Source organism: Staurois parvus, unplaced genomic scaffold, assembly GCF_062004578.1.
Source record: "Staurois parvus isolate SC_StPar_1 unplaced genomic scaffold, SC_StPar_1.0 ptg000403l, whole genome shotgun sequence".
In the NCBI taxonomy this organism is placed as follows: Eukaryota; Metazoa; Chordata; class Amphibia; order Anura; family Ranidae; genus Staurois; species Staurois parvus.
This window is the reverse complement of record NW_028318199.1, coordinates 609,193-632,175: the sequence shown is the minus strand read 5'-3', so window position 1 is coordinate 632,175 and position 22,983 is coordinate 609,193. Positions and strand designations below refer to the sequence as shown.

The 22,983-nt window shown below is 43.8% G+C and overlaps 1 protein-coding gene across 1 annotated transcript in view; it reads left to right on the top strand.

The window, feature by feature from the left end:
* Positions 1-22,983, top strand: part of LOC149455100 (electrogenic sodium bicarbonate cotransporter 1-like) — a 619,577-nt gene that overhangs the window by 118,611 nt on the left and 477,983 nt on the right. The window lies entirely within an intron of this gene.

The following is a 22,983-nucleotide window of genomic DNA, read 5'->3' as shown; positions in this document are numbered from 1 at the left end:
TCTTGTATGTCTTCCATTTTCTAATTATTGCTCCCACAGTTGATTTGTTCACACCAAGCTGCTTGCCTATTGCAGATTCAGTCTTCCCAGCCTGGTGCAGGTCTACAATTGTGTTTCTGGTGTCCTTCGACAGCTCTTTGGTCTTCACCCTAGTGGAGTTTGGAGTGTGACTGTTTGAGGTTGTGGACAGGTGTCTTTTATGCTGATAACAAGTTCAAACAGGTGCCATTGATACAGGTAATGAGTGCAGGACAGAGGAGCCTCTTAAAGAAGAAGGTACAGGTCTGTGAGAGCCAGAAATCTTGCTTGTTTGTTTTCCACCATAATTTGCAAATAAATTCTTTCCAAATCAGTCAATGTGATTGTATGGATTTTGTTTCTCATTTTGTCTCTCATAGTTGAGGTCTATCTATGATGCCAATTACATGCCTCTCTCATCTTTTTAAGTGGGAGAACTTGCACAACTGGTGGCTGACTAAATACTTTTTTGCCCCACTGTAGGTGTAGTATAAGTCCATTGTTTAGTCCTCGACTGTAGCTGTAGATACTGGTAGAAGCACCTAGTTGGTAAATTGAATTTGTCTTGTAGAGTACAAAACATTTTTAAGACTTGGCCCTGATATAACTGTGGGATATATTCCAAACCACATACTGTATCTTCCACTGGTTAAATCCCTGTAGTTTTAATAATTCAGAATTATTAAGATTTTAGAATATACGGCTGTAATCGGTGTATCCTCTATATTCAAAATACATTTTAATCTTCTTCCATACCCTATCCATGATAATCAACTACTGATGGGCTTGATGTTTGAGTTGAATGTAAGTTCGACTCAAACATCGGTTGTTCGTGTGTTCGGCGAACTGTTCACCCACCCAGTGCATTCTAAATGGCCAAGCAGGGCACATGACCACAGGTCAGGTGCAATGCTTCGACCGATCACGACACAATTGGGTGGAGCTAGGGGTGACATCATAGCTAGCTCTGACTAATTTACATCTGACCAGCAAAAGTCATATAGCAGTGATTGCACGGCGAGTGCGAATGGGTTGGCGGGCGTCTGTTTTTTTTTTTTATATATATATCAGCGAGTCTGCATCCTCGTGACAACGCTGGACGCAGTGACTGACGATGGATTACAATGATGGGACCATTTTTTTGGCTTTTTTTTTAATAAAGGACTTTTAATTAAACTGTTGTGTTTTTATTCACATTTTAAACTTTTTTGGTGAATGGGAGGGGTACTATGTAGGGGGGAGGGGTACTATGTAGGGGGGAGGCTGGAATCTGGGGGCCCCCTTGTATAAGGGGGCTTCCTGATTCACGATAAGTCACCCTCCACAGACCCCCACATTCACAGCCCAAGGTTGTGGGGAAGAGGCCCTTGTCCACATCAACATGGGGAAAGGTGCTTTAGGGGTGGAGAGTCACCCCAAAGCACCCCTCCATGTTGAGCGCATGTGGCCTGTTATGGTTCAGGAGGGAGGGTGCTCGTGTGCCTCCCCTTTCCTGGCCTTCCAGGCCTGTGCTCGGATGTGGTAGGAATTTAGGGGGACCCCATGCTTTCCCCCCCATTTTTGGGGGGATTCCCCTTAAAATTACTACCAGGCCTAAAGGGACTGGTATGGTTTTTAGGGGGAACCCCACGCACTTTTTAAAAAAAAAAAATTACTGTGGGGTCTCTCCTAATCTTCCTACCTTCTGGTAAGGATTGGGGGGATCCCACGCTGTTTTATTTTTGTTCTGTTTTGGCGTTTTTTTAAATCATGTTTTAAAAAAATGTCAGTCCTGCTGCAACAGGTTCTATACATTGCACAGATGTGCAGCTTTGCAGGTAGTTTAAGGGGACCCCCAGGCATGATATTTGAAGGAATTGTTCTTTTTTTATTTTAAGCGATGAAAAATAACTGCCTCTTAAAAAACAGTACTTTTTGAAAAAAAATTTCACTGATTCATGTCCCTCAGGGCAGTACCGAAGTCCCCATACTCCTTTTATGGCCAATAATTTGCATATAAGCCTTCAAAATGAGCACTTTTGAATTTACAAGTCTGAGTCCCATAGACTTGCATTATGTTCGAAGTTCGCGGTTGAACATTCAAATTTTCGACCGCAACCGAACGGGGGGTGTTTGGCCCATCACTATAATAAACGTAGGGTACTGTTTATCTTTCCTAAATTCTCCTGCCTCCAAACTATCCACCACCCTCTTACTTCTCAATACTCATGCTATCATAACTTTAATGCAATCTACATTCGATTCCATCCATCCTGCCAAGTGTTGTAACTGAGCCGCCAAATAGTATAGGAAGGGGACAGGTACTGCCAATACAGTCATTTCCTTAGCCTCTTGTAATGTATGTAATTTAATCCTTGCACTACACTTTTTCCATATCAGCGCTCAAAATATAATCTCAATTGTTTTAAAGATGGGTAACCACAACCATGGGTTACAATGTGGTTACAATGGAGCATTATGCAGTACATAGAGCAGCTGTGGCATCCATACCATTTTTATTAATTTCACCCTCCCCACTACTGATAGTTGTAATTTACACCAACTAGTAGTCTCCTTTTTATGTTTAGCCATTAGAGGGTCTATATTCAACCCAACATACTGGTAGAAATCCTTATGCATTATAATTCCTCGATATGCTAGTTTTTCCAACACTTTTATCTGGGATGCTACTAATGGCATGGGATCTTGGAGTAGATTGAGTGGTAACAACATAGATTTACTCCAATTTATAGTAAAATCTGAAAAAGTTCCAAAGTTATTAATAAGAAAAATCAGGCGCTCTATTGACAGTCATATCCCCTAAAAACAATAGGGAATCATCTGCATATACAGTGAAGGAAATGAGTATTTGATCCCCTGCTGATTTTGAATGTTTGCCCACTCACAAAGAAATGATCAGTCTAAAAATGAATGGTAGGTGTATTGTTACACTGAGAGACAGAATAGCAACAAAAATTTTTTAAAGAAATGCATGTCTAACAAATTATGCACTTATTTGCATGTTCATGAGGGAAATAAGTATTTGATCCCCTATCATTCATCAGGATGTCTGGCTACCAGGTGTCTTTCATATAGCTAACAAGCTGAGATTAGAAGCAGTCTCTTAAAGGGAGTGCTGCTAATCTCAATTTCTTACTTGTATAAAAGACACCTGTCTACAGGAGCAATCAAACAATCAGATTCCAAACTCTCCACCATGGCAGAGACCAAAGAGCTGTCCGATGATGTCATGGACAAGATTGTAGACTTACACAAGGCTGGACTGGGCTACAAAACTATTGCCCAGCAGCTTGGTGAGAAGGTGACTAAAGTTGGTGCAATCATTCGCAAATTGAAGAAACACAAAACAAGTGTCAGTCTCCCTAGGTCTGGTGCACCATGCAAGATCTTACCTTGTGGAGTGTCAATGATCATGAGAACAGTGAGGAATCATCCCAGAACTACACGTCAGGATCTTGTCAATGATCTCCAGGCAGCTGGGATCACAGTCACCAAGAAAACAATTGGTAACACACTATGCTGACAAAGACTAAAATCCTGCAGTGCCTGCAAGGTCCCTCTGCTCAAGAAAGCACATGTCTGAAGTTTGCCACTGAACATCTGAATGATGCAGAGGAGGACTGGTTGAAAGTGTTGTGGTCAGATGAGACCAAAATCGAGCTCTTTGGCATCAACTCAACTCGCCGTGTTTGGAGGAGGAGGAATGCTGCCTATGACCCCAAGAACACCGTCCCAACTGACAAACATGGTGGTAGAAACATTCTGCTTTGGGGGTGTTTTTCTGCTAAGGGGACAGGACAACTGCACCGCATCAAAGGGACGATGGACAGGGCAATGTACCGTCAAATCTTGGGTGAGAACCTTCTTCCCTCGGCCAGGGCATTGAAAATGGGTCGTGGATGGGTGTTCCAGCATGACAATGACCCAAAACACATGGCCAAGGCAACAAAGGAGTGGCTCAAGTCTCCAGACCTTAATCCGATTGAAAATCTGTGGAGGGAGCTGAAAGTTCGAGTTGCCAAACGTCAGCCACCAAACCTTAATGACTTGGAGAGGATCTGCCAAGAGGAGTGGACTAAAATCCCTCCTGAGATGTGTGCAAATCAGTGCATAATTTGTTAGACATGCATTTCTTTAGAATTTTTGTTGCTATTCTGTCTCTCAATGTTACAATACACCTACCATTCAATTTTTAGACTGATCATTTCTTTGTGAGTGGGCAAACATTCAAAATCAGCAGGGGATCAAATATTTATTTCCTTCACTGTAATGCTATTTTGTCCTCCCTCTCCTGAAACCCACCACCTGACTATCCCCACGTATGGCTGCAGCCAGAGGTTCCAATGCAGGGCAAATAAGAGGGAGGACAATGGGCATCCCTGTCTTGTACCCCTACTTAATTTAATTGGACCTGATAACATACTATTAACTCTACGTCGTGCTACAGGAAATTTATATGGTAATTTCACCTATTCAATAAATTCCTCCCCTACATTAAATTTCTTAAATGCATTTCATAAGTATGAATAACAATACAGTGTAGTGCAACAAACTAATATCGCATATAAAAAAAAAATCAATAAAAAACAATAATTAAAGTCCCATGAAAAAGTCTCTTATAACACCACTGTGCAATGGGTATAAGATAAATCTTCTTTCTTCTTGAGTGCCAACCGTGCCACTACCATTAGGTGAAAAGCCTGCTCTCCTCACTTTATGACCTCATCAATAGATCAGCTCAACATATGGACAGACTTGTGTACACCCTTTGTGATGTGGTCTTCTTCCAGTTTCTCTCCAGGCACCGCCACGGTATACACTCCTCCAGTTGATGCTCTCATATGATATGTATTATGGAAAATAGAAAAGTAGAATCATGGTGCTCTCTATTTTTAAAACAATTTATTAACGCCCAGATTAAAACACTTAAAAAATTTAAAAAAACTAGCCAGCATATAATGTATAATTTCATTACAAAGCTCACCACCCCACTCTCCCAGATGGTCATTAGTTGAAAACGTTTAGGGCTCAGCTTCTTCCACCTATATGTTCATTTTAGTACAGGCATTGTGAAGTCACTAACAGTGTTTTAGCAGCAACTATTTAGAGTACTATCATATTATTTTAGGGATGTGTTGCACTGATTGAATAAGAGTTTAGATTCCATAAGTGTGGTCACTCCACACTTAAAATGCCTTAGCGACATCTAAAGACAGTATAGCCCTTTTACCCATATTATTGGAGGGGGTTTGGATTTGAATATTTACAGCAGTCGACCTTCCAGGTATAAACCCAGACTGGTCTGGGTGCACTAACTTTACTATAACCTTTGACAAATGAATGGACAATATTTTGGCCAATATTTAAGACCAGTCATCAATAGTGATATTAGTCTATATGAATCTGCCAAGGGTGGATAATTTTTTTTATTTAAATAATACCACTATTATTGCTTCCTGCATAGATTAAATTACACAAAGCAATTCTGGAAACAGTACATCACCAAATGTTTTATCAATTTCAATGGCTAGTCCATCACTCCCAGGGCTTTTGAACTAGGAAAGCTTGAAACTGCTGTCTGTCTCTACTGGTGTTATTGGGGCATTCAAAAAGACACTATCCTCCTCCCTTAAAGTAGGTATTGTAATTTTTTCTAATCATTCATGTGATTTTTGATTATCATCAACCAATTTAGTGCTGTAAAGATCCTCCTAATACCGTTTACTGTACTAATGATGGAGTATCTATGACCGTGCTCTCCCTCAATACTGCCAATGCAGATATACATGTGTGGCCTATGGGATTTAGCAATAACTGCTAATAAATGTCCTGTTTTTTCCACCTCTTCAAAAATGGTTTGGGCAGTAAGGAACTTCCTTCTTTCCTTCTTTTAGCCTCTCTTATGGCCTCACCCTGATAGAATTGTTGAGCTTCTAACCACATCCATTCTGTTTCTCTATTGGGGTTCTCTATGTATTTTGATTTTGTGTGGATCACCCTCTCTGCCTTGCTTTTGTCTCCCACTCCTTCGTATTACTTTCTATAATCAACAGTCCTTGTTCTCTATAAAAAATGTTGTAAGTGTAAATTTATTTTATCTTTATTCTTAAATAATGAAATCCACAATGGATTTAATTTCCACATTCCTTTACTTCTTGTGCTCCAAAATTCATAGATAATGAAACAGGTGAGTGATCCCATAACCCCCTAGGTAAATATTTAACCTGGGGTGAAAAAGAAAGACTAAATCATTTCCAACTAAAAAATATGTGAGAATGATAAATGTGTCCGCGAAAAACAGATATATTGCAGTTCCAAGGGACAACACCACCAAAGATCTTTTAGCCCTGCCTCCAACATATGGCGGGCAAATGGGGTTTGTCCTCTTGGGCCCATTGGTTAAAAGATTTAAATATATCTAGTGTAGGATCCAATATATTATTATATTAAAATCTCCCACTTAAATAAGTGGAACTAGTGGGTGACTAACAATAAATTAGACCTCAGCACCTTCATACCGAATGTAATATTTGCCAAAATACATATATGCAAGCCCCACTTACATAGCAAGAATATAAAAATTCCCAGCTTATTGCTCAGTGATTGCAGGACAGAAAAGGGTGTACCAGATGAAATTAATATGCTCACTCTTCTAGAATAATGTTTATACCCTGAATGATATCACAAAGGGTATTTTACCCTTTTCGAAAATGTCTCTTTCTCCTTTGTTAAATGAGTTTTGGGCAAACATGATTGTTGGGTTATAGTAGCCTACAGTATTAAACATGGCCATACGTTTACTAGTATCATGTAGGCCTCTAAAATTCCAATATAATATAGTATTCTTACATGGGGTAATACAGCTCAATATATACCATATTCTATACCCCTATATAATTTAAATCTCTCATATACCTCACTGGTATGGTCCCAAGGAACAACCAGAGGTGTATAATTCATATATAGAAAAACCTCTCTGGCTCTACTAAGCCTCCTCTTTTACCATGGTAGTAACCTTTTACCATTAATGAGCTCTCTAGAGACAAGTAGTACATCCCAAACATAAAAAACACATTAAACTCAGACAACACATTCTACCCCCCACATAACCCCGCAGGTGAAAAAGGGGAAATCCTATAAGAATCAGCACCTGTGCAATTTATGTATTATCCCTATTGGCTAAGTCCATTTAACCTAAATCAGTTCCCAAGTCCTCCAACATTTCCATTTTACTAGTATTTAGAAAGCCCTACACCCCTTTCATCCAGTAGCATGTCTAAGCCACTGTACATTTCTATCATCCACTCTAGCAGCTTTTAGAGAATCAAAATAATGTGTCTTTCCATTCGGCATGGTTTATTTCCACATATTTAAGACTGCCTACGTTGCATGGTAGCTGAAAAGTCAGGAAAAATTGCCACTCTTGTACCTTATATTGCCAGCCCTGGTTTTTGTCAGGCCATTTGTAATATAGTGCCTCTATCCTTAAAATGCAACATTTTAGGCAAAAAAGGTTTTGCAGGGCCTGGTGGCAGAGCTCAGAATGGGAATCTATGGGCTTGCTCCAGCTCCAGCAGAAGACTCTCTCTCTGGTGGTACTAGCCAATCCCAACCTTCCCCATCTCCTCCCCCTCCTGCCCAATCTTAAGAAGAGGATGGGATAGGAGAGGAAGAGGGAGTTGGGTTGGGTTTGATTAGCAGCCATCAGAGATTCTGGCATCGTCCTTCAGTTCACATCTGCTAGTTCCCCAGGTAGACTTAAACCCCCAATGTTTTTACTCTTCCTGAACCAGACCTTGCAGGATTTGTTGAGCCAATCCATCAGCTACACTCATGCCCAAGTGACTCTACGCTTCCTGAGCCTGATTCAGATTTTTCAGGATGTATCGAAATGGAGAATTTAATAGGCCTGTGGCTAGAAGAGACTCAGATGTGTTGGAGCAGGAGGAAAAGGCCACAGAGGTAGAAGATGAAGTCAGCTTTCAAGAGAATGGAGAGAGATAAAGCCACCCAAAAAACTGACTTATGACACTCTGGGTGAGAGCTCAGAAGAAGTATTCCATGCTAAGCAAAGAACTCTCAAAGCTAAGCTATGCTTAGTAAAGTGGAATTTATCCTAGAGCCAGCAAGCCCTATTGCTGACACCATCAAGGAGGAGTTTTTTTAGAATAATGACCCTTCCTCAAAATCAGTGAGTCTCCTGCCCCTTGGTGGGAGTCCTTTTTGCTAAATTTGCTCCATAATGAACAAATAAAAATGATTGTCCCTCCTGATTGATAAAGTTATAAGTCAGTTATCTAACTGTTATTTCAAATGTTCTTGGTTTGATTGCTAGTTCTCTGGGGACCAAAGACTTTAAGTTGGTGGAGTATTAAATACACTGCACTAATACTGATTGCAGGATGTTAACCACTTCCCGTCCGGCCGCTGTATATAAATGGCTGGATGATGGCAGTGCAGGGGCGGGTTGCCATTCATAAACGGCGCCCGCCATTTTGGATTGTGCGCGCTCCCTGGGATGATCCGGTGCCTGCTGTGTCCTCCGGATTGAACACCGATTGCTGTGTGAGGTCCCAATCATGTTATCACTGATTGGCCTATCAGTGATCACATGAATAGGTGTAAGCAAGATGTCCCTTCTGACATCATTGCTTACTACGTGTGAAATCTGTGAATGATCACAGAGATCACATGGTACAAGGCTATTCACAACAGCCTTGTACCATGTGACAAGCTGTGACCAATCACAGCTCACACAGTATTTCTCAATGGCTGCAAGAATGCAGCCAGAGAGAAAGAGAAATGATTGCTTTTACAGCCTTTATGGGTGTAAAAGCAACCAGTGTAAAATGAAAAAAAAAAATCTTCATCACCCCCCACAAGTAGCACAGTGTCACTATGGTGACACTGTACTGCTAGGGTGACAGTATGTTAAAAAAGAAAACAAAAACATAAATAATAAAAAATAAAATAAAAATGTAAAAAAATTTTTTTAAACATTTATACTTTTTGGGTATAAACTAATTTGGGTTATTTTTTTTTACTAAAAAGATAACTGAATACATTTTTGGCCAAGATTTATGAAGAAAGATTATTTAATTGCAAAATTTTATAAGAAAAACACTTTTTTCCAAAATTTGTGGACTTTTTCATTTATATACAGTGGGGCAAAAAAGTATTTAGTCAGCCACCAATTGTGCAACTTCTCCCACTTAAAAAAATGAGAGAGGCCTGTAATTGGCATCATAGGTAGACCTCAACTATGAGAGACAAAATGAGAAAAAACATCCAGACAATCACATTGGCTGATTTGGAAAGAATTTATTTGCAAATTATGGTGGAAAATAAGTATTTGGTCAACTACAAACAAGCAAGATTTCTGGCTCTCACAGACCTGTACCTTCTTCTTTCAGAGGCTCCTCTGTCCTGCACTCATTACCTGTATCAATGGCACCTGTTTGAACTTGTTATCAGCATAAAAGACACCTGTCCACAACCTCAAACAGTCACACTCCAAACTCCACTAGGGTGAAGACCAAAGAGCTGTCGAAGGACACCAGAAACAAAATTGTAGACCTGCACCAGGCTGGGAAGACTGAATCTGCAATAGGCAAGCAGCTTGGTGTGAACAAATCAACTGTGGGAGCAATAATTAGAAAATGGAAGACATACAAGACCACTGATAATCTCCCTCGATCTGGGGCTCCACGCAAGATCTCACCCCGTGGGGTCAAAATGACGACAAGAACGGTGAGCAAAAATCCCAGGACCACACGGGGGGACCTAGTGAATGACCTGCAGAGAGCTGGGACCAACATAACAAAGGCTACCATCAGTAACACACTACGCCGCCAGGGACTCAGACGTGTCCCCCTGCTTAAACCAGTACATGTCCGGGCCCGTCTGAAGTTTGCTAGAGAGCATTTGGATGACCCAGAAGAGGATTGGGAAAATGTCATATGGTCAGATGAAACCAAAATAGAACTCATTTTGTCTCTCATAGTTGAGGTCTCCCTATGATGCCAATTACAGGCCTCTCTCATCTTTTTAAGTGGGAGAACTTGCCCAATTGGTGGCTGACTAAATACTTTTTTGCCCCACTGTAGCAAAAATAAAAAAATAGAAATCCCAGTGGTGAATAAATACCAACAAAATAATAAAGTTTTATCTGTCTCAAAAAAATGCTAAAAAATTCATATGGATGCAGTGTTGTATGACCGCGCAATTGTCATTCAAAGTGCGACAGCACTGAAAGCTGAAAATTGGCCTGGACAGAAAGGGGGCAAGTGTCCGGACATGAAGTGGTTAATTAACCACAAGATGGCAGTGTTCTGCAGTTTAGTTATCCAGACTTTATTGAAGAAAAGCCTTGTTGAACTTGCATGCTGGTAGCAGGACTTCTGCACTCAGACAAGAGTGAACAGACTACATTTCCCAGAAGAGAAGAGATGGCAAAGGGGCATGAGCGGATATATTGAGAATCCTGGGAACTTGACAGGAAGGAAGTAGATGGTGAGGGGAAGAGAACGTGTGTGTGTGGACTTGGGGGTCCAGGCTTGATCGGGCCACCTCCTGGAGAAGGAAAGAGGGACTGCAGACCGCTGATATTGCTGAAGAGTAGAACAGTCAATCCTGCAGGCAGGCAGATCGTAGTGTTGTCATCGGAGTCCCTTCTTACAGAGGAATCAAGAGATCATGCCCCCCCAACAGAGAGACTACAGCTCACACTGCAAATACTACAAACTGGGTGAGAGGGTTCCATAACCCAGACCATCACAAGTTGCAAGTGACTGTGTTCAGTTCTGTGTACTTTACACTACAGATTATCACATCACATTGAGACCCAGACTGCCTAGCCCATTCAGTACTATGGCCTACTGCTTTAGTGTCTCATTATTATCCTGAAACTGCATGATTACACCAGTATTTAATTTCAAGCCTCTTCCAGCTCCCAAGGAACTTGCTTAAGCAGACTAGTTCACCGTCGTTAGGGGTTCAACCTATGCTGAAGTCTGTTTCTGCCACTTTTTTCAATTTTATTTAATCCTTGCCTTCATCCTTTGTATTTAAGAGACGTTACCCAGTTTCAATGCCATCTTGAGGAAATCTTGCTTTCACAAAAGAAGGGATCTGAACCATAATGTGCACCGACTAGGGCACTATCAAGAACGCAGACGATTTGTCACCATTCTTTAATTAGATACAAAAGGGGAAATTACAGTTTATTCATCTCAAGAGTTAAACCCAGTTACCAACTATTGAGAACCCAAAAGTGGTTTAGCCTGGAATCTTGATAGTTTACTTCAGCTCACTTGGGAAGAGATATCACAGAAACTGGAATTGATGTTTAAGTTCTGATCCTGCAGGGCATTTGGGTTTACTTAAAGTTATACTGTGCTTCATTATTTTGTTAGATCTTTTAGAGTGTTTATTTTTTTATGCACATCTACTGTCATTCTTGTGCTTATATTCTCTCTACTTTGACCTCAATACAATTAGAATATTTGCTAACCTTAAACTGTGTGTTTATTTTATGGTTCAAAGCCAGGGAGCCTCGTGGCCAAGGTTTCACAGTGGTGTCAGCAGGGGCTGTACTTCCAAAACAGGCTCAGAACTGACAGGGAACCCAAAAATACTCAGGTGCTCTTAAGGGGGTAGTGCTACACAGACAAAGGTAGAGGAGCTTCACAGTAAAAAAGCATACTTATACAGGCAAAGATAAGGAGCTTCATTTGAAAGTGAAAGAATAGACACAAAAACTGTACTCCACTTTAATTCATACATCATGGATCCAGATAGGAGTATGCACATTCCACATCAAACTTTAGAGACCAGGTCTCACATATCTGGCTCCAGATATTCAGTACATCCCTGCAGATAATCATCCAGTTCTGAAGACCTCAGAGCATAAGCAAAAGCAGAAGCAGCGCAACCAGAGGCATTATACACTCAAAAAAAGCTGACTTGATGAGGCAGAAGACAGAGTTAGAAGCCACCTCCTTGATGCAGAAAGCAGAGCTTGAAGCTAGTATGCATGTGCTGCAGACTCAAAGGACAACAGCATCAGCGAAGCTGTGGTATACGAAACTGTGATTGGTTCAGAAGGGGATCCACCCCAAGATCTTGAGGAAATGACTCATGATTCAGTGCTGAATGAACTCATGATTCAGTGCAAAGGACTCAGGAATATGTACATAATCATTCTCCAGACCAAGTTACAATCAAGCTATCAAGCCTATCTCCAACACATTCCCGTAGTTTCCTGATTTGACATACCAACAGCCCTCTCCAGATATGCCTGTACTGTCTACCGCTTTTCATATTAACTCTGAAACTGTCCCAGCACCAAGAGTACATGTTCAAGAAAGCAGACGATGTTAGCCCTCAGCATCCATCAGATAACATGGGTTATCAAGTATCCTCCTTCGGAAATGGCCCTTTAGGATCCTCAGGGACAACTGACCTAGTATAGTACCTAATTCAGTGAGAATTAGTGAGCACCTGGCTACTAACATTTGATGATCACCCTAGAGAGTTCCTAGATCTGCTAACAAAGAGGCTCGGACCAGAGTCATCTCGACAGGCCAAAATCCAGCTGCTAGGGTAAAAATAGTATGGCAGAGATTAGAGGAGTGTTATTATTATATAGTGTTTATATAGCGCCAATAGGTTTGCTCAGCGCTGTACAATAAAGTGGGGGGACAGTACATGAGACAATACAGTAACAATACAATACACGAGGGGTTCGAGGACCCTGCTCTTTCGAGCTTACAATCTAGGAGGGAGGGGGTAGAGGTACAGGAGGAAGTGGCTGTGGGGATGGAGTGGTAGGAGGAGTGGAGGAGAACGGATGTTAGGTGAGGGTGGGGTAGGCTTCCCTGAAGAGGTGGGTTTTCAGGGAGCGCCTGAAGGTGAGGAGGGTAGGTGACAGTCTGATGGATTGGGGTAGGGAGTTCCAGAGGATGGGGGATGTCCTATAGAAGTCCTGCAGTCTGGCGCGGGAGGAGGAGACCAGGGAGCTAGAAAGTAGGAGGTCATGTGAGGAGCGAAGGGTGCGGGTACGGTGGTATTTGGGTATCAGGTCAGTGAGGTAGTTTGGGGCAGTGTTATGGATGGCTTTGTATGTCAGAGTTAGTCATTTGAATTTAATGCGTTGGGCAATCGGGAGCCAGTGAAGGGATAGGCAGAGGGGGGTGGCAGAAGTGGAGGGGTTTGTGAGGTGGATGAGTCTAGCCGCTGAGTTCAGGATAGACTGAAGCGGGGATAGCCTGTGTTGGGGTAGGCCGGTGAGAAGGGAGTTGCAGTAGTCTAGGCGTGAGATAATAAGGGAGTGTACGAGTTGTTTAGTGGTGTCTGGGGTTAGGAAAGTACGTATCTTGGAGATGTTGCGGAGGCGGAGCCTGCATGAATTTGCTAGTGATTGGACATGAGGTTGGAAGGAAAGGTTTGAGTCCAGGGTGACACCTAGGACTTTGGCTTGCGGGGTGGGATTGATGGTGGCATTGTTGGTCGTGATGGAGAGGATGGGGGGGGCGCAGGCTGGAGGGAAAACTAGGAGCTTGGTTTTGGAAAGGTTTAACTTGAGGAAATGGAGCGACATCCAGTCTGATATGTTGTTTAGGAGGTGGGTGATGCGGGTGGAGACTGAGGGGGCGAGGTCAGGGGTGGAGAAGTAAATTTTGTGTCATCGGCGTAGAGGTGATAGTTGAAGCCGTGGGAGTGTATAAGTTTGCCAAGGGAGGAGGTGTAGATAGAGAGGAGAAGGGGTCAGAGGACAGAGCCTTGAGGGACCCCAACAGAGAGGGGGAGCGAGGGGGAGGTGGTAACGTTATAGGTAACGCTGAAGGAGCGTTGGGATAGGTAAGAGGAGAACCAGGAGAGAGCAGAGTCCCTGATGCCAAGGGAGTGTAGTTTATTAAGGAGGAGGGGGTGGTCGACTGTGTCGAAGGCCGCGGAGAGGTTGAGGAGTAGGAGGACTGAGTAGTGGCCGTTAGCTTTGGCGGCTAGCAGGTCGTTAGTGATTTTGAGGAGGGCGGTTTCGGTGGAGTGTAGGGGATGGAAGCCGGACTGTAGTGGATCAAGGAGGTTGTTGTCAGTAAGGTGGGTGCTTAGGCGATTGTAGACTAAGCGCTCAAGGAGCTTGGCAGGGAGATGGGTCTAAGGTTGTTCAGGTCAGTGGGGTCCAGGGAGGGTTTTTTGAGTATGGGGGTGATGTGCGCGTGCTTTATGACAGCCCTGAAGCTATTGAGAACACTCAGTTGACAAAAATTAGAAAACGTCTGTCAGGGCTCCCGGTAAGACCAGAGATGTGTGAACTGACACAGGGAAACGCAGGCTCAAGTATGGTGTAACAATATAATTTATTAAAGGTTATACACAAATATAAACGCACAATATAACAAAACCAAACCTCCAACTGATAACGGAATGTACACAGACAAGAGCAGTCAGGGCTGGTGAGGTGGAGTGGTCAGGCAGGCCGGCTCAGGAACCATCGGGCAGACAAGACACAAAGGAGCAGGCAGAGCGTAGTCAGACGGGCCGGGTCAGGAACAATCAGGCAGACAAGGTACCAAAGGAGCAGGCTGGAGAGTGGTCAGGAATAGCCGGGGTCAGGACAGGCGGAGTTCATTCAGAGTCAGGATCAAAGCAGAATCAGGAATCAGGCAGGAAGCAGACAGGATGCAGGTACAGGGGCTCATGGGAAACATACACCAAGGTACTGATCACAGGCCTGGTCCTGCTTAAATACACCTCCTACAATCAGCCTCAGGTGATGGCCTGATTGCAGGAGTGAGATTCTGGCTGCTGAGAGCACCCGCTGGCCAGCCTTGGTACTGCAGCCCACAAGGCAGGTGAGTCCCACCACCATTGGCGAGTCCATTCCTGACAACGTCCCTAAAATCTCTAACAAAGAAAACCTGAAGTTAAGAGAACTTGGTGACATACTGTTGGAGGTCAATGCGGCCAAGACCTAAACACAGCATGTGGAATTAAACCAATAACTGAAAAGCTCCCATACAGTCTGCAAGATAAGTGGATTTCTCAAGGCTTTAAGTACAAGGAAGATCACCATATCTCCTTCCCACCATTCAGTTTCTTCACTAAGTTTATCTTCAACCAAGCAAAGTTTAGAAATGAACCAAGCTTCATATTCTCGACATGCAGTAACCAGATGCCAACACAGAGAAGATAGGAGCAAAGCATGGCAACAGACCATCAGTGTCAATCAGAAAGCCAGAGGTGTCAGCCACTGATGCAGCTTTACATCTTAACAACTCTGAAAAGAAGTCCATGGACCCAGACAGTTCATGCCCAATCCATAAAAAAGCACACCCATCGTCAAAGTGTTGTTGATTGAGAAGCAAGCACATTGATGAACAAAAACTTACCTGAAAGAAAATGATATCTGTTTTAGATGTTGTGCATTCATCACTAAAGACTGAAATATCAATATAAGATGCAGAGTGCAGTAGTGACCAGCATACCTTGGCACTGTATCCAGGTCCAGCCCCTTGGGCAGTAGAGACTTCGGTAAAAAAACAAAGAGCAAGGTTGGGTGGAAGATGGACCTATTCCATCAACTGTTGTATCCTAGTGTACAGGGGTATATGCAGAAGGGACGAGGCCCAGATCATAGTGACTGTATACCCCTCTAACAAACCTGACTGTTCTGTGAAAATGTATGCAGTGTTAGATAATCACTCATTAACAAAGTCAGAGTTCTCTAATGTGTTTAATATTAGTGGTGAAATGCTTTCTTACACAATAAAAACATGCTCAGATATTATGGAGAAAACAGGGTGTAGGGCATCTAACTGCACTGTTCAGTCTATTGATGGTAAAACACACATAAAACTTCCCACATATTTTTTGAATGTGACATGATGCCTGATTACAAGCCAGAAATACCAATCCCTGAGATCAGGGCTCAAAATGTTAAGTCCTGAGCTACTAGCCAGGCCTTAACAGTTACTTGCTACCAGTTGCCCCACCCAACCCTACCCTGCCCCACCTCTAATTCCACCAATAAATACACCCCCCCAAAATGATCTCATGAAATTACACTGTTAAATGTTTTCCGCATTACATCAGGGTAACCAGAGTCCCCCTGCATTACATCATGGTCCCCAGAGTCCCCCCACATTACATCAGGGTCCTCAGAGTCCCCCCACATTACATCAGGGTCTCCAGAGCCCCCCCCCCCGCATTACATCAGGGTCCTTAATGTCCCCCTAAACACTCCATTATACTTAGACCATGTACTGCATACAGCCATAACCCCCCATAACCTCTCACTCTCCAAACTATAACTCTGTTAAGCATATCCTTCCTTCTATCCAATCCAGCAGTTCCTCAAATGCCCCATACTCCACCACCCATAAGAACCACATAATCCTGAACCTGTCGAAACCATCCATATGCTTACGCACACACACACAGACACATGTACACACAGACACATACAGATGCATGTGCACACACACACACACAGATACATGTACACACACATACAGCCACATGTACACACACTGGTATACACACAGACACACATGTACACACACACATACAGACACATGTACAGTATATACACACACAGACACATGTACACACACATACAGGCACATGTACACACACAAACACACATACAAACACATGTATACAGCCCTATAAAAAGTTGCAGTACATTACCTTCCATCACACAGTCGGGTACTTGCACTGTGGGGAGGCAGAGAGCATAGCAGACACTCCTCCACCCTTTCACTTTGCTCAGCATATTCAGCAGTCTGACGGCTCCCAGTGCCGATGTACAGACGGCCCTGTGGGACACACTCTCCCCCACATTATCTCCACTCGCCATATGAAAGCAGGCAAGTGGAAAATTTGAGGCCTGCCTGAGATTACACATTTCCCTCATCTGAAATCCTTAACAGATAAGACTCTCACAATTGACCCTAATGCCCAAATACTCCTATTGCTAGAGAGAGATATTCTCAGGGTACATAAGGTGCGTGAGCAGATTAACGGACCCCATATCACTCCTTATGGGCAACGTTTAGATTTAGGTAGGGTCAAAGTTGGAGAAGTATGCTTAGCTGAGACTCACACACCAGCAGACATGAACTCATTTAAGACAAACGTGCTGCCTAATGGGCGCCCTTCTCTATTCAGTCCATGCACTAGCTATATGTGAGAAAAAGAGACCTTTAAAATGCTTACGAACTACAGCCATGCACTCCCTCATTATGACATTCAGGGACCACAGCTTGTAGTATGCAAAGATAATCATAAGCTGTACAGGACTCTTGACTGAATGTCAGATTTCTAATGGCTTCTGCTGCAATACCTTTCAGACTCTCAGTAATTTGCTGTTTTTTTTGAGCCTCTGGAACATCCCATTCTTCTAGTGCTTGCGTAGCCTGTTCCATCCAGGTTTCATACTCCTCTTCCCCAGGTGGCACATGGACCTTCCCGGAATAGAATCGCAGCTTGTGATATCCATAATTGACGGACGCAGCTGAGTTTTGGACTAAAGTCTCCACCAGCTTTCCCATATCAGTGAAAAATGTAGCAGGAGGGAACCCTGTATTTGGAGTAGTATCTGACATTCCTGATTCTGACGCTTTTGAGCTAGTAATCTCAGGGTGTTTATCCAGGGCTTCAAGGCCCCCTGGCAACTGTATGTTAAACCCCTGAAAACAGGTTGGGATCCCTCTCTTCCATTGTAACAGAACATAAGTGCTGGAGGCTGTCTGATCAACCTTCAGGTCCACTACGAATGTCTTCTGATCAGGTACTAAAGTTGACACTACTTTCTGGACTTGTTCCTCTGTCCAGGTGCACCAGAGAGACACATAGTTACACAGAGTCCCAACCTGCCATCTTGCTCTTCACACCACAGGGACCAGAAGGTATCCTGGACGAGACACCGGTCACTGGAATTAACAGGCACTTCTGTCCTACTTCAGTGATAATCCATATATATTGGATCCACAGCACACCAGTACACCTTGTAGGAAGTTTTATAACAGGTTTAATAAGACAGGTAAAACTCTGCAAATAGACTGCAAATTAACTTGGAAAATAACAGCTAAATGCACTGAATACACAAACCTTCTATAATTGGCATAATAACAGCAATAAACACAATATTAATGTATATACTGGTATAGCTATAAATCAATATTAACCCCCTGTAACTACAACAGCACTATGTCCCCAGCTAAACTGATGTCTCTTTATGTTCAGTCACAAATTCACTTATACCGGGTGTCGGCAACCCGCGGCTCCAGAGCCGCATGCGGCTCTTTTTCACCTTGGCTGCGGCTCCGGAGCACACTGCCCACCAGGTGACAGGCAATAGGGCAGCAATGGGCAAACTACGGCCCGGTGGACCTTTTAATCTGGCCCGCGGAGCTAGGCTCCCGCTAGGCTCCTCTCACAGTCCGCCCTGAAGACCGGTGTAGCATGAAAATCTGTCTCCTATGAGGATCTGTCCCCCTCGACGTATCTGCGCATGTGCCGGAGATCGCCGATCGGCTGGTAATGCCTGAAACTGGCACATGCGCAGATACGTCGAGGGGGACAGATCCTCATAGGAGACAGATTTTCATGCTACACCGGAACGGCGCGGGAACACGGCGAGAGGAACGCGCGGAGCAAAGGTAAGTGAATTGACACAGGGGGGACTTGGGGACTTAATATGGGGGATGAATTAATATGGGGAATGAATTAATATGTGGGATGAATTACTATATGGGGGATGAATTACTATGGGGGATGAATTACTATATGGGGGATGAATTACTATGGGGGATGAATTACTATATGGGGGATGAATTACTATAGGGGATGAATTACTATGGGGGATGAATTACTATAGGGGGGATGAATTACTATATGGGGGATGAATTACTATAGGGGGGATGAATTACTATATGGGGGATGAATTACTATGGGGGATTAATTACTATATGGGGGATTAATTACTATGGGGGATGAATTACTATGGGGGATGAATTACTATATGGGGGATGAATTACTATATGGGGGAATAATTACTATGGGGGATGAATTACTATATGGGGGATGAATTACTATATGGGGGATGAATTACTATGGGGGATGAATTACTATGGGGGATGAATTACTATATGGGGGATAAATTACTATATGGGGGATGAATTACTATGGGGGATGAATTACTATATGGGGGATGAATTACTATGGGGGATGAATTACTATGGGGGATGTATTTTCAGTTTTAAAAATGTGGCTCTCAAAATAAATTTCAATTGTGGTTTTGGCGAGATTTGGCTCAGTTGAAAAAAAAGGTTGCCCACCACTGACCTAAGGCTATGATTGTGATTATGACGATACACTGTGGCCCTGATTAACCCTTTGCTTACTGGGCCCTTAAACCCCCTTCATGACCAGAGCGCTTTTTGCAATATATGCAGTGTCGGATTTGTTTTAAATGTTGCAATGGTTTTGCGGCTCCCAGTCTTTCTTTCCCTCTCGGAAACGGGTCCAAGTGGCTCTTTATGTCTTAAAGGTTGCAGACCCCTGACTTATACTATAGGATTGTAACACTGCGTGGGTCTGTGTTGCACAGGCCTGTGTTAGTGAATCGGTGGAGCGCTCTTAAGGACTGACATGTCACTTGTTAGCAGTTGCTCACCACATCCAAGAAGAACAGTCTCCAGGGGTTAACTCCTTGAAGGGATAATGAATGGGGTTCTCCCTCTCTGGCTAGTGTTTCCTGTTGTCAATTGTTGGTGCTGCACAATCTCTGAAGTGCCTCACCTGGGATGGTCACACACCTCCTCTGTGATTTCCAACACTCTGAATTCTCTCTGCAGTGGGAGATGTTGTTGCTGTCGGTAACTGTCGTCGCTGGTGACTGGTACCAATGATCACAGCTGCTGCTGACTGCAGATGCTGTAGATAACTGTTGTCCTTAGCAACTGCTGCCGATCTGGAAACAGTGTCAGTGTACTTCAACAGTAGGGGCTGCAGTCTAGCTCCCACATGTCCTCTCCAAAGGCACACATGGCTCCCCAACCCTCCTCCTTGCAAAGCATTCTGGTCCCTGTAGTCCTCTGCCCCACTATACTACATTTTTAATTTTTGACGTAGAGGTGATTCTCACGTAGCCGCTGTAGTACTTGTTTTACATGTGAAATGTGTTTTAGGTGAGTCTTAGAAAAGATTAAGATGTCAGCCAGGTACTGTAGATTATCACAAACTTGCTTCTGAAGTCATGAAATACATCATCCATAAAACTCTGAAAGGTGGCAGGAGTGTTACAGAGCCTAAATGGCATAACCAGATTCTCAGTGTCCATTGCAAGTGTTGAATGCTGTCTTCCACTCATCACCTTCTGTTATATGAATCAGGTTATAGGCTCCTCACCAGGGCCGAATCTAGCCTGTCTGATTTGGGGGTGCAGTAAAAATTTCAGAGGGGACAAAGGATGCAAGGTTAGCAGAGTCAGTAGAGCAGTGTACAGGGGGTCCGCAGTTTGTATGGCAGTGTACAAGGGGTCAGCAGAGTTGAGGACAGGGTCAATGCTGGCAGGGCACTTATGAGATTTCCTTCTCCCCGCAAAGCACATAGCTGAGAACAGTATCCCTCCACACAGTGTGTAGCAGGCTACTGTAGCTGCCAATCCAATTAGGGAATTTCACAGGTTAGAGTTGCAACTTCAGCCAGCTACACATTGTGCAGATCAATGCTGTGTGGAATCTGATCTCAGCTATGTGCTATGTGGGGAGGAAAAGATCTGTTGAGTGCCGTGTGGGCAGTGCCGGGACATCATCCAGCACTAAAGGCGAAGGTGACAAACTGCGCCCCCCCAAAACAAAATAGCACTAATAAACACGTTCACCCCCTAAGCATAAATCTCTTCTGCAAGCCCAAATTCTACCCAAACAAAACTGCAAAAATTCCCCATCTTCACAGTCCAAACCCCCCCTTCCAGCACAAATCTTTGTGCCCCAATCCACCTTCCAGCTCAAATCCCCCCAATCCCTAACAAATCTTCCATGTCCCAAAAATCACCGCTCCCAACATCCTCTTTCCTTCTAAATCCCCCCTCCTAGTACAAACCCTCTCCTTCAAATCCCCACTCCTAGTACAAATTCTCTCCCCCCCCGCCCCAGTACAAATCCCCATTCATAGAGTAAATCCTTTACCAAATTCCCCCTTCTAGTACAAATCCCCCTCCCCCTCTCCTAGCACAAATCCTCTACCCACATCCCCACTCTTAGTACAAATTCTCTCCTAGGAATCACTCCTCCTAGTACAAATTCCCCCATTTCTAGCTCAAACCCTCTCCCCCAAATCCCCACTCCTAGCGTAAATCCTCTCCTCAAATCTCCCCTCCTAGTACAAATACTCCCCCCTAAACCACCCCCATCTCAGCACAAATCCTCCCCCCAGTACAAATCCTCCCCCCAATCCCGCCTTCTAGTACAAATCCTACCCCCCAAAAACCCCCTTCTAGTACAAATCCCCCCCAGTCCTCCCTTCTAGTACAAATCCTCCCTACTAGTACATATTCCCCTCATCTCCCCTTCTAGTACACCCCCCCAAAATTCCTCATCCTATCACAAATTACCCTTCCCAGCACAAATCCCCCATACCCAAATCACTCTAGTAGCACATATCACTCTCAATTCCACCCACCTAACATTAATCCCCCCCAATTCCCCCCTCCTAGCACAAATCCACCCCTCCCTAATCCCCCTCCTAGAACAACCTCCCTTCAATTTCCCCCTCCTAGCACAAATCTTCCCCAATCCTGCCTCCTAACACATTTCCACCCCCCCCCTTACCCTTCCCAGCACAAATAACCCCCCCCAACCCTTCTCCATGAGCTCCCCCTCCCCCAATCTTACATGCGGGAACAACAGGAGCAGTGGAGTAGTGAAGAGATAACTCTTGGATATGTGGATGGGGGGTAATGAAGCCGTGTAACTTCGTATGTAATAGCAATCATATGTAACCTGCTGTATGGAGGATCGTTGTTATGACAGGAGGGGAGATCACAGAGAGCCCGCATCTCCTCCCCGCTCTCTCCTCTCTGGCGTTCCTCTCTGGACTGATCACTTTAGATGTGGCCGGCCATGAGTGCAGGGGGGGGCAGAAAGCACAGCGGGCATGGCACAAAGTATGTGGGATGAGGGGCACCCAGCCTGGGGGGGGGGCACATCTGAAATCTGGGGGGCAGAGCCCACCCAGAACCCCCTAGATCTGGCCATGCTCCTCACAGGTTCAGCTTAGTGAAAGTAATGGCTCCTTCAAAAACATCAAATACCTCTGGATTAAGAGGCAAAGGATAAGAGTCCTTTACAGTGATTTGGTTTAAACCTCAACATTCTATATATGGACAGAGACCCCTATCTTTCTTTTCAACAAAGAAAAAACCTGCCCCTACTGGCGCACTCTGAAAACCTACCTCAACAAATACTGGAATCCTCTACCCTTCCAACCACTCCATCCCCCACAGTTATTACCTCTTGTACCACTATCCCCTCCCTCCTAGATTGTAAGCTCCAAGGAGCAGGGCCCTCGAATCCCTCTTGTATTGAATCGTATTGTTACTGTACTGTCTCGTGTACTGTCTCCCACCATAATGTAAAGCGCTGAGCAAACTGTCGACGCTATATAAATCCTGTATAATAATAATAATAATAGATAAAACTTCAAGTTGTCTTAAACATTCTACTCCATAGACTTTTTATTCAGTCTGTGACAACGTGTATGTCATTCCTTTTGAAAGAGATGCTTCAGGGATCAGGCTGATTGCACAGTCAAAAGAACAATGTTGGGTTAGAATCTCTGCTTTTTTTCTTGCAAAACACATCTGCAAAATCCTTGCATTATTGAGGCAAGGTTGGAGGCATAGTCATGGAAACCAGTAGGCTGTGAAATAGTCTTTTGTGACAATGTATACAGTTC